Source organism: Schistocerca cancellata, chromosome 1 (genome assembly GCF_023864275.1).
Source record: "Schistocerca cancellata isolate TAMUIC-IGC-003103 chromosome 1, iqSchCanc2.1, whole genome shotgun sequence".
NCBI lineage: Eukaryota > Metazoa > Arthropoda > Insecta > Orthoptera > Acrididae > Schistocerca > Schistocerca cancellata.
Window position 1 is genome coordinate 730343953 of NC_064626.1, and position 13449 is coordinate 730357401.

A 13449-nucleotide genomic window follows, 5' to 3' on the forward strand; every position below is an offset into this window, starting at 1 on the left:
AAACTGGCCGATCTTTAATACAACTGATGACGAAAACGGCATGCATTGGTAATTTTATATCGAAGTGTCAGGAAGGAAAATACATTAAAAATATTTATTACGAAAATGATCATTTAAGACGCCTCGGTATGTAACTTGTGTCTATGGTTGTCATTCATCTTTGATGTTTGCAAGGCTCTTCACGCTAAATAAACTTCGTTCGACGCAAATGCGTTGGAACTGCTTTGACTAAAGAGAACACTAAATTTCGAGGGGAGGGAACTGGGAAGCACCGCGTATTCGCTTGTGCGTTTTTTAACTTTTTGTGTGAGTTTCGTTTGGAAATAAATTGTGATTGTTCTTTACAAGTTTTGTTAAAATCAAACTTTCGCCGATAAGAAGCAGTGTTCGAGGAAAAGTCTAGAGCCAGCAGCCCAGTCCCACGCAAGGTGAGAACTGAAGAAATAGTTTTGTTTGTAAACATGTATGCTCGCCGTCAGCTGAGAACGTGAAGTGCGGCTGTTTAGCAGTGTAAGTTTTCGTGTATGTTGTAATTTGTTACATTGATTTTTTTTCCTCCGTCAGCCTCCTATCAATCTGAACACTAGATTTGCGAAAATATCTCGTTTAGTTTTTGCAAATATTTGAGGACGGATCGAAACGTTAATTCTTTCTGCCCCACTGCTTAATCCATGTACAGACACAAAAGTGAAAGTGGTATCCTTTGTAATATGTAGTTTCATAGATCCTGGTTGGCATTCACCATTACTTTCATTACATTTGGTGTCATTGAATGCATTTATCAAACAAATTACCAGAAAATTGAAATTTTTTTTTGCTTCATTGCTTACAAAATGACGTGACTCAAAGAAAGAGAGAGAGATCAGTTTTTGAAAGGGCCTTATACCGTTCTTTAGTAGCAGATTGATAACGTTCACAACTGAAGAGTGATTGATCATATTTAGTCATTTCATAATAATGTCTGAAAGTGATGTAGGGTCAGTCGTCGTGCCCATCAAGTTGATGAACGTGTCATAAGAATAACTTTGGGTTGTTTATTACAAACTATTTTTAGCAGAGAACTCATACTTAGGAAGTGTACTGCTTAAAACCCTGCCCAGCCTTCAAGATTTATGTTTCGTCTGTTTCTCGTAAATCATCTAACATGAATCTTTCAATGGTTACATTGAATTCCTTTTCCAACATAGACAGTGTACATTTCTTATGCAAACAGCACCTCTGTCAGTACATATATCTGTTTTCATCAGATGCTTGGACTCTTCATTTCCAACTGCAAGGACTACATTATTTGATAAGTAAATTTACACCATGAAATGTTATTAACTGGCAATTAAAAACGTTGCCTGAGAGGAAAAGTTTATTTGTAATACATGTCTTGGTTTAAAAAGGCACTGTAAAGAGAAGTGATATTTATGTAAAGCAGTCTGTGAAGCCTGTCACAGTTATCGTAAGAAGTAAACTACATAATAAACCATGTGATACTTCCATTTGCAGAACTGTTGTGTGTTCACATATTAAATATACCAAGAAAATCATAGATCTAATATGTTTCTAGCATTAGCATGCTTAATATAATTGCCACTTGACTGAACTTCAATTGGTGCAGATTTAAATACAACTTTTCTTTCATGAGGAAGTAGTACAACATGACTTTTAAGTAGAAACGAGTATAATTCACATGGTACCATTATAAAATGGCAATATAAAATAATGAATAGTATGTTGGTGATGTACACCATTTACATGATACAACAAGACTGTGTGTAGGATATATGAATAAGAATCAAGGGACTGGTCACAACAAAGTTACCTTTGTCATTTGTAGTTAATGTTTGGTATACCCCATTATGAAGATAGAGGTATGTGGCATGAATCAGAATATAAAGTAAAGAGAGAATTAGCAGGCATAAAATGTATTTATTTGTATGTTACTTGAACAACTGCCCTTGGTATGATTAGATAGGCTAGAAAGAAACATAATAAAATTAGAACAGTTATGCCCTTCTCAGTTTTAGCAAGTAAAATAAATCAAAATCATCCCCATTCAGGTATCTGGGTGGGGACTACTTGGGAGGAGGAGGAGGAGGAGGGGGGGGGGCGAGCCAAAAAGAGAATGATGATAATTATGGCCTGCTTGCTACATAGGAAAGAGTAGCCTGTGACAAACAACTCTAATCTTAATTTGTAAACGGCACTTTTTCTGTCTACCAAGAATTGTTTTTCGTGTGTAACGAATTTTTCCAGCTATGTATTTCACTCCTTTTTGTGTCACATTTGATTCAGTCTGTGAAGTATGAGCTCATACTAGCCGTGACAGTGCTCAATTTGAATGAACGTTCACTATCTGTCAGATCATTACGACTCTATATTTCACCCGTCACAAGCAATAATACAGTAGAGCATGCTATAACTGCCTTCTCCCGCCTTCAGCTTGTGAAATGCGAGTGTCTTCGTTAGCCAGAGCATATTTACGAGGCCGGAACTTAATTTACTTTGCACGAAGCAGAGCTGCTTTAATGACTAACAATTTATTAAAAGTGGGGCATAGTCTGTGTACTGCACACGCGCACACAGGCGACGTAGCATTGCTCTGGTGATGCAACTTGTTTGCTACCAGCTTGGCATGACAGGTCGACGGACTTTGGCCCGGCGGCAAAGCACACATTTGCTGGTTGGCCGTCCAGCTCCCGGCCAGTTGTCGAACATCACAACAGCTGTTGTTCTGTCGGAGAACACGTAATTAAAAACTTGTTTTGCCGAACCCAGAATTTAAAGTGTTTGTCAATATTATTTATTGATGATATCCTGTTTCTGTATAGGTATTCTTGTAATACTGTATGGGTCACTTTTTAAATTGGGAGAAAAAGACGATAGGTCCAAAAGTTCGCTAACACAACTCTTTCTCGCCTACGAAGTCGGAACATACTACGAATGTCGAGGGTATATTTTAATTTGGCAATTTTTCGTAAAACCGGCCAACTTGACTTTTGCTTTGCTTGTCAAAACGAAGGTGAAGGGGGTATTACAGGAGGAGAAATCCTTTCTTAAAGGACATTGATCCAAATAGCTCGGGTTGTACTACTATGTACGAGGTGTTGTCATAAAGTTCTAATTATTATATCGAAAAAAATAAAGTTACGTAAATTTTAATTTTTGCTTGGTACATGTATGGAGATCTGATACTGATTGAAATCTCCTCGCTACAATACCTGAGTGAGTCGTTAAGGAAGCCGAAACAAAATGACTCTGCCCATTGATAAACTGGAATCTCGTGCGATAATTCGTTTTCTGCAGCAGCAGAAACGTTGCAGCTGTCAGGACAATCCAGATGACTTTAGCCATCTGGACTTGCCTGACACTGTTGTAACCTTTCCACTATCGTGGAGAACGAACTGCACGATACTCCACTGTATCGACGGACTACGTCATTTTGATTTGGCTCGTCTAGCGGCATGCTACGGTACTATGACGAAGAGATTTCAATATCTACCAAAGGTGCTGACGCTTATGTGCAAAACAAAGAAAAAAAATTACGTCACTGTATTTTTCCGAAGTGATAGTTAAACGTTTATGAGTATCCCTAGTAAAGGTCTCTCACGTGAGCGCGATGAAGACTGCGAATGGGACCAGGCGATCACAGTTACAGAACGGAAGCAGCAACAGTCTGTTAACGTTAGTGACCAGGGAAGCATCATCGTGGAGGAAGGGTTGATTGGTACTGCTGTGACGATATTTACAGGTGGGATTGGGAGAACTTTTAGCCCCTTGGCATAGTGGCATCTGCGAGATGTTTTATTTGTTAGAACAATGCAGCGAGCATTCAGAAGTAATTATGGACAAGAACTGCCATGTAAACAGAACATTGTACAGTGTATCGACAATTTAGGGACTCGGGACTCTGGTTCTCTCTGTAAACAGAGAAGTACCGGTCGATCAAGTATGCCAGATGCAGTCGTGGAGAGGGCGAGGGAAAGTTTCGTACGCAGTCGAAGAAAATCAACGGTCTGCGCAAGCCTTGGAAATTGGAATACGGCAGCAAACTGTGTGGGAGATTCTGCGATAGCGGTACCGACTGCAGCTCGTGCACCAATTAAAACCATAGTATTATATGTCGGAGGGAATTGAGGGTAGTAGCTATAACCGTATGATGATTCATCATCAGATTAGGGCATAGCATCATATAGTAATGTATGCAGTTTCGTTCTTTAAAACTTCATACATACGTCAAAAAAAGCCTGTGGTTTGGAGCTGGATGAAAAGCTTAACCAGAGGCTCTGTCGATTCTGCAATGGTCTCGGGTGCAAATTTCATGTCCTGTGGCACCGGATAGAGAAACGTAGGCATCCCATTAATACGCCGGGCGTTTTCACTCAGCAGAAGCAACTGCTCGTGTACCAGAGTTCGTATGGTGTGTACATCGTACTTTTTGTGAATATATTAGACTAGCTGACAAACCCAGCATAGCCTGGGTATTTATTTGGCCAAATTTCTGTCAGAAACGAAAACAAAAAATGAAACATGTTTGTAGTGTAACGTCGAAAAAAATTTCCTTTCAAAGTATTCGTGGGAACGCCTTTGAAATTATGGACTATGCATTAAGTACAAATGTAGGAGTACAGTACCCCGAGCAGTTTCTGTATGCTGGGCGCAGATGCTTCGCGTGTCTACAACGAGATTTTGTAAACGCTTCTTCATAGCTCTGTAGACGGCTATTGCTTTAGCCTACAGCCATTTGCGCTTCCCAGTTAAAAAATGTTACGAAGCACTGCCAGGTGTCAGGGATTTCCGTAAATTGACTCGACTGTAGGAGTGGCTTAGTATTCAAGAATAAATGTATTAAATCTTGATACGGCGTTTCTTTCACGTATCGCAGTATATAGGACGTCATATATCTTTTTTTGAACTATGTGTTCGTACTATGATATACGCTGAAGAGTCAAAGAAACTGGTACACCTGCCTAATATCGTGTAGGGCCCCCACGAGCACTCAGAAATGCCGCATCACGACGTGGCATGGATTCGAGTAAAGTCTGAAGTAGGGCTGGAGGGAATTGACACCATGAATCCTGCAGGGCTGCCCATAAATCCGTGAGAGTACGTAACAGCACGTGGCAAGGCATCCCAGATATGCTCCATAATGTTCATGTCTGGCGAGAATGATGGCCAGCGAAAGTGTTTATACTCAGAAGAGTGTTCCTGGAGCCATTCTGTAGCAATTCTGGACGTGTGGGGTGTCGCATTGTCCTGCTGGAATTGCCCAAGTCCGTCGCAATGCACAATGCACATGAATGGATGGAGGTGATCAGACAGGATGCTTACGTACGTGTCATCTATCAGTGTTGTATCTAGACATATCAGGGATCCATATCATCCCAGCTACACACGCCCCACACAAATACAGAGCCTCCACCAGCTTGAACGTTCCCCTGCTGACATGCAGGGCTCATGGATTCATGAGGTTATCTCCATACCCGTACATGTCCATCGTCCATCCGCTCGATACAATTTGAAACGAGACTCGTCCGACCATGCAACGTGTTTCCATTCATCAACAGTCCAATGTGAGCGTTGACGGGCCCAGGCGAGGTGTAAAGCAATGGCTCGTACGTTGACACTTGTTGATGGCCCAGTATTGAAATCTGCAGCAATCTGCGGAAGGGTTGCACTTCTGTCCCGTTCTAGCAGGATCTTTTTCCGGCCGCATCGATGTCGGAGATCTGATGTTTTACCGGATTCGTGATATTCACGGTACACTCGTGAAATGGTCGTAGGGGAAATTTCCCACTTCGTCGCTACCTCAGAGATGCTGTCTCATCGCTCGTGCGCCGACTGTAACACCACGTTCTAACTCACTTAAAACTTGATAACCTGCCACTGTAGCAGCAGTAACGGATCTAACAACTCCGGCAGACACTTGGCTTATAAATTACAGGCTTTGCCGACCGCCGCACCGTATTTTGCCGTGTTCCGTCTCTGTGCATCTCAGTGATTAAGACATCATGTCTCCTGAAGGATGATAGTTCTTAACCCTTTAGCGATTGTCGCCTGACTGTAGGAGATTGTCGTGCCAAGTGTGGTTGAAATAGGTCCAGTAGTTTATGGGAAGTTGTGGAACATTCACACATACATGCATTTTTATTATATGTACGGATAAACTCCACATTATACCGGAGTAGTCAGCAACGGGTCACCTGTTCTTAACGAGGGCGACACAAATTATTGCTAGTTAGAAAAAGGAAAAGAAACCAGTAATGGTTAACTGCAGGGGTGTCCAGGATAAATTTGCAGAGTTACCTCTCATTCAGTAACGTTAACCCTTTTGCTACGATGAACTTCTGTAGAAGTCGGGAGCGAATGTGCCGCTCAGCCGGTCATATTTCTCCGCTTCACTACTCTCGTCTTGTGTGGAAATTTGACCTCTGCACCATCTAGCGGCTTTGTTCAAAGTCTGTAGACGGCAGTTGCTTTCAGTTTCAAAGCGTCTAATCAGAAGCGACGCGTTGTTAACCTCAGTTAGTTTCTACTAGAATTGATGTGGTAGACAAGCGATATACTGTGGAGGAAGCTCTTTCTCTCATACTGGGCAGTGACTTTCAAGATGAACGCGAATCATCATCCGAATCTGGCGATGAACATGAAACGCCGAACGCAGCTGCTTCTACATCAGGTACACGTGCTACTCCAGCTATTCCATTGACATCCCCAGACTTGGATTTGTGCACAGATACGACGTACAACATCAAAAACATATGTGATTTGTATAAATATTTTCCCAAATAAATACATATAAAGTTCAATAATTACGGTAACACTACGAGTGTGAAAGCAGGACAGAGTAGCGCCGCGGGGAGCGCGAAAAATATGCCGTACAACGGGCACGGTCGGGCGGGACTGATGCTCGTCCACAGCGCACGACGCAACAGTCACTGCGCCGACGTGAAATGGTTAACAACCGCTCGTTAACACATGTAGCAAAAAGCTGGCTGAAACCATAGATAAGTAGCAGTGAACTATTCTGAATGGACTGCATAGGCTGCGTATCAGTGCTTTGGCTAACTAAGTAGTGGAAGGATTCAGAGAAAGCTGGGAAAAAATCTCAATAAATTCTACGATCATGCCATAGTGACGTGACGTTGTATTAAACGCATTCTCAGAAAATTATTTGGAGGAGCTGATGGGAACCTGACCAGCGAGAAAGACTAACTGAATTCACTCCCAGTGAACAGTTCCAGAACTTCTCAGTTCATTGAGTGTAGAGGTAAGAAACGGCGACCGCAATGTTATTACAGCATCGTTGATCACTGGTGCCGTACGGGAAATTTAGAAATGCAGAAAGGCACATCTACTGGTTCAGATTCGTGGAAAGAATCAAGAGAAAGTGGAAAGTTCAAACATTTTATGTTGTGATTTCTCTGTATCCACGATTTTGGATTTGCACATAGCTGTTGGCAGTATGACTCAAAGCGCGGAGTCAAATTAAAATAAAGCAAGCTGAAAAATGCACCTATTGGAACACAGAGAAACTGAATATGATTACTACAGAAGACTGACAGAAAAGTGGGTAACCATGTGCCTCAATCCTCTTTCCGCCCTCCCCACCAAGAATTTTGGTGCGTGGACACATTCGCGCTCTTTTAACATAGAACATTCTAAATCGTTTTACCCTGTCTCTCATCGTAGTGAAGCCTCCGTACTCAGCCCCTCCCTCTAACTGCCATATACAGGGTGAGTCACCTACCATTACCGCTGGATATATTTCGTAAACCACATCAAATACTGACGAATCGATTCCACACACCGAACGTGAGGAGAGGGGCTAGTGTAATTGGTTAATACAAACCATAAAAAAATGCAAGGAAGTATGTTTTTTAACACAAACCTACGATTTTTTTAAAAATGGAACTCCGTTAGTTTTGTTAGCACATCTGAACATATAAACAAATACGTAATCAGTGCCGTTTGCTGCATTGTAAAATGTTAATTACATCCGGAGATATTGTAACCTAAAGTTGAAGGTTGAGTACCACTCCTCCGCTGTTCGATCGTGTGTATCGGAGAGCACTGAATTACGTAGGGATCCAAAGGGAACGGTGACGGACCTTATGTACATAAGAGACTGGAACAGCACATTACGTCCACATGCTAACACCTTTTTATTGGTCTTTTTCACTCACGCTCATGTACATTACCATGAGGGTGAGGTACACGTACACACGTGGTTTCCGTTTTCAATTACGGAATGGAATAGAGTGTGTCCCGACATGTCAGGCCAATAGATGTTCAATGTGGTGGCCATCATTTGCTGCACACAGTTGCAATCTCTGGCGTAATGAATGCCGTACACGCCGCAGTACATCTGGTGTAATGTCGCCGTAGGCTGCCACAGTACGTTGTTTCATATCCTCTGGGGTTGTAGGCACATCACGGTACACATTCTCCTTTAACGTACCCCACAGAAAGAAGTCCAGATGTGTAAGATCAGAAGAACGGACTGGCCAATTTATGCGTCCTCCACGTCCTATGAAACGCCCGTCAAACATCCTGTCAACGGTCAGCCTAGTGTTAATTGCGGAATGTGCAGGTGCACCATCATGCTGATACCACATACGTCGACGCGTTTCCAGTGGGACATTTTCGAGCAACGTTGGCAGATCATTCTGTAGAAACGCGATGTATGTTGCAGCTGTTTGGGCCCCTGCAATGAAGTGAGGACCAATGAGGTGGTCGCCAATGATTCCGCACCATACATTTACAGTCCACGGTCGCTGTCGCTCTACCTGTCTGAGCCAGCGAGGATTGTCCACGGACCAGTAATGCATGTTCCGTAGATTCACTGCCCCGTGGTTTGTGAAACCCGCTTCATCGGTAAACAGGTAGAACTGCAACGCATTCTCTGTTAATGCCCATTGACAGAATTGCACTCGATGATTAAAGTCATCACCATGTAATTGCTGATGTAGCGACACATGAAACGCGTGAAAGCGGTGACGATGCAGTATGCGCATGACACTACTTTGACTCAGCCCACCGGCTCTCGCAATGCCCCGTGTACTCATGTGTGGGTTCATGGCAACAGCAGCTAACACACCAACTGCACCCGCTTCTCCTGTGACGGGCCTGTTACGGACCCGTTTGTGTGCTGCGACCATACCTGTTGCATACAGTTGGCGGTAGATGTTTTGCAATGTGCGGCACGTTGGATGCTCTCTGTCCGGGTACCGTTCTCCATATACCCTGCAGGCTTCAGCTGCATTTCGTCGACACTCGCCATAGATGAGTATCATCTCTGCCTTTTCAGAGTTCGAATACACCATGGTCACAGTTCCTACAACACTACACTATCACAGACGTCTGGTAACACGATGTACTACAGTTGGTCTGCGTGCGGAGACGAATGCAGAATAACAATAGCAGCAAGCGCTACATGCGGACATTGCGACAGCTAGACCAAACCACAACAGTGCACTACAGCCACACTCGTAAACACGGTCGTCATCGTAAACATGTCCCTGCAGATGCTGCTCACCGATCGTGGCCCGTGTTTGTTACAACACGCAACTGAACGTCGGAGGTTTCAAGCGTCAACTTTGTTACAATATCTCCGGATGTAATTAACATTTTACAATGCAACGAACGGCACTGATTACGTATTTGTTTATATGTTCAGATGTGCTAACAAAACTAACGTGGTCCCATTTTAAAAAAACGTAGGTTTGTGTTAAAAAACATACTTCCGTGCATTTTTGTGTGGTTTGTATTAAACAATTACACTAGCCCCTCTCCTCACATTCGGTCTGTGGAATCGGTTCGTCAGTATTTGATGTGGTTTACGAAATATATCCAGCGGTAACGTTAGGTGACTCACCCTGTATATATCTTCCACCCTCTCCTTTTTCTCCCTTTCTCCTGTCTGTCTCTCCACTGTCACCTGTGCCCCTTTCTCTCGTTCTTCTGTACCACTGTCCCCTTCTCGGCCACATTCACTGTCTAGCTGTCCTACTAACATCGTCTTTGTCCCATTCTTTTTCTCTCCCATTGCCACTGTCTCCATTTCTTTCTCACTTACAGCCTGCTGTCTCTTTTTGACCATCACTGTCTCATCAAATGTGTCCTTGGGGATGATTTGCTCGGGGTTTTGATCCCTAGACCAGGAAACTTTAACGTGTTGGTGTAGGGATAGGGCAGTTTTTTTTCGTTTTGTAGTTCACGGGACTACGAGGGGGAGGGGAGGAGGAGGCGGAGGTCCAGACCTAGACCCCAATCCCCACCCCGAAGCCAGTGTATGGTTTCCACTCATTGGTGTTTTTCATTTCCACTGTCTCTTCTCTCTTTTAATGCCACTGCTACCACCTGCCGGCCGCGGTGGTCTAGCGGTTCTAGGCTCGCAGTCCGGAACCGCGAGACTGCTACGGTCGCAGGTTCGAATCCTGCCTCGGGCATGGATGTGTGTGATGTCCTTAGGTTAGTTAGGTTTAATTAGTTCTAAGTTCTAGGCGACTGATGACCTCAGCAGTTAAGTCGCATAGTGCTCAGAGCCATTTTTTGCTACCACCTCGACCCATCTGTCTTTCTGTTTTACTACCATCGTCTTTCATTGAACATTACTATCGCTTCTCTCTTTGGCTCTCTCTGCTATTATCGTTATCCATCTCTTTTTCTCTTTCACTGCCACTTTCTCTCTCGCATCATCACTGTCTCCACTCTCTTTCTGTCCCACTGACACAGTCTACATCTATATCTACATATGTACTCCACAAGTCACTTTCCTGTTGCACTCTCAAATAGAGCGAGAGGAAAACGGCTCTCTCTACGAGGCCTAATTTGTCATATCTTATCGTAGTGGTCTTTACAGGAAGTGCATGTTGACAGCACTAGAATCGTTCTACAGTCAGCTTCAAATGCCGGTTCCCTAAATTTCCTCAGTAGCGTTCCTCGAAAAGAACGTCGCCTTCTGTCCAGGTATTCCCATTTGAGTTCCTGAAGAATCTCTCTAATACTTGCATGTTATTTGTACCTATTGGTAAGAAATCTAGCAGCCTGCCTCTGAATTGCTTCGATGCCTTCCTGTGATCTAACCTGGTGCGGATCCCAAACCCTTGTGCGGCACTAACATGCTATATACGATCTTCTGTACAAATGAACCACACTTCCCTAAAATTCTCCCAGTTAACGGAAGTAGACCATTCGCCTTACTTGCCACAATCCTTACATATGCCAGCCGTTTCATATCGCTTTGCAATGTTACACCCAGATATTTAAACGACGTGACTGTGTCAAGCAGCACGCTACTACTGCTGTAACCGAACATAATGGGTTTGTTTTTCCTAATCATCCACACTTTTTTCTACATTTAAAGCTAGCTGCCATTCATCACACGAACTAGTAATTTTGTCCAAATCATCTTTACACTACAGCATCAACAGCAAACAACCGCAGATTGCTGCCTACCCTATCTGCCAGATCATTTATGTATATAGAAAATAATAGTGGTCCTATCACTCTTACCGGGGGCACTCCTGAATATAGCCTACTGTGATGAACACTCGCCGTCGAGGTCACCATAGTGGCTTATATTGCTTAAGAAGTCTGAGCCACTCTCATTCCTGTGAACCTGTTCCGTATGCTCGTACCTTCGTTAGCAGCCTGCAGTGGGGCACCATGTGAAATACTTTTTGGAAATGTAGAAATACGGAATCTGTTCGTTGCCTGTCATTCATAGTTTGCAGTATATTATGTGAGGAAAGGGGAAGCTGAGTTTCACCGAACGGTTCTTTTCTGAAACCGTGCAAATTCGTGAATATAAGCATTTCGGCCTCAAGGAAATTTATTGTATTCACACACAGAATATGCTCAAAAATTCTACGGCAAACTTATGTTAAGGATACTGGTATGTAATTTATCGTATCAGTTCTTTTACTCTTCTCATACACTGGAGTCACCTGCGGTTTTTTTTTCGGTCTGTTGGGACTTTTCACTGGGCTTCTACTGTCTGTGTTTCTGCTGCTCCTTTTCAGTACAAAAGAGCGCGAACATGTTCGCATGCCAAAATTTTGTTGAGGAAGCAGAATGAGGATTGAGGCAGCTGGTTCCCCACTTTCCTGTCAAGAGTCTTTAAAAGATGAGCATATTCGCCTTTTTTGTACTACTACAGGAGCAGTTTTCAGCTAGTCGCCTTCTTTTCTCTATTACAGCAGTGTGTGCTGCTTATATCCAACGAATTCTATAGGTCAGTAAAGTTCTGATTGTTCATTACACTGTTGGACCTCCTTTTTCCCGGCTTAGTGCAGCAGCTAGACGTAGCATGCACTCCACGAGTCATTGAAAGTGCCCTGCAGAAATATTGAGCCATTCTGCCTCTATAGCCGACCATAATTGCGAAGTGTTGCCGGTGTAGGATTTTGTGCACTAACTGACCTCTTTATTACGTTCAATGTTGGGCGATCCGGGTGGCCAAATTACTCGGTCGAATTGTCCAGAATGTTCTTCAAACCAGCCGCGAACAATTTTGGCCTGGTGACATGTTGAACTGTCATTCATAAAAACTGCATCGTTTTTTGGGAACATGAAGTCCATGAATGGCTGCAAATGGTCTCCATTGGCGATGATTGCTATGCTCAGGAGAATGGTGTGCCCCAGGGCAGTGTCCTCAGTGTCACATTGTTTGCCATCGCTATCGGTTGCATTTCCTCCACAGTCAAGAGCCCTGTCAAATGCTCTTTGTTTGTGGATGACTTTGCAATCTTCTACTTTTCCTCTGATCTTACGACGACGACAAGGCAGCTACAGCTGACCAACAACTGGTTTTCGGTTTTGCCCGGAGAAGACTACATGTGTCAGTTTTAACCGTGCTCGTCGGAGTTCTAACCAACCAGTACTTACAGTGGGGGACAATATTTTACGTTTTAAAGACACTGTGCGCTTTTTGGGTTTATTATTTGACTCGAAATTAACTTAGCTCTCACACCTGAAAGAAGTACGAACAAAGAGCTTCCGGTTGTTGAACATTTTGAAATGCCTTGGCGGAAAAACATGGGGAGCTGACAAAACCTCCTGCAGTTTTATAGGGCATTTGTTCGATCACACTTAGACTATGGCAATGTGGTCAACGGATCGGCCCGTCCTTCCTACCTCCGGATGTTAGATGATGTCCACCATGAGGGCATTCGGATATCGACTGGAGCCTCTCGGACCAGCCCAGTTCAGAGTCTGTGTGCAGAGGCTGGTGAACCACCACTCTGGATTCGGCGACGTATCCTTTTGGCTCGCCAGGCGCTGAAAATCTCAGTGTCACCTCAGTCATTGGCATTTAGTTCAGTCATCCAACCTACCTTCGAACGACTGTTCAGGAATTGGCCCCAAGTGATGCAGCCATTTGGTATACATGCTACAGACTGTCTCAAAGATCTGGATCTCTCGGGCATGAAAACACACACCCAGGGATGTAACGCA

The 13449-nt window shown here is 43.6% G+C and overlaps 1 protein-coding gene across 4 annotated transcripts in view; it reads left to right on the forward strand.

Annotated features, from left to right (window-relative positions):
- Positions 1 to 234: 234 nt before the first annotated feature.
- LOC126185227 (carnitine O-palmitoyltransferase 1, liver isoform) overlaps positions 235 to 13449 on the forward strand; it is a 249326-nt gene continuing 236111 nt past the window's right edge. For 3 of the 4 annotated variants that reach the window (XM_049928110.1, XM_049928115.1, XM_049928112.1), the window contains exon 1: positions 235 to 428. The gene's annotated coding sequence lies outside the window, so the exon portion shown is untranslated. Of the gene's footprint in view, positions 429 to 492; positions 511 to 13449 lie in introns of those variants that run through there. The other variant, XM_049928114.1, reaches the window with a different exon arrangement.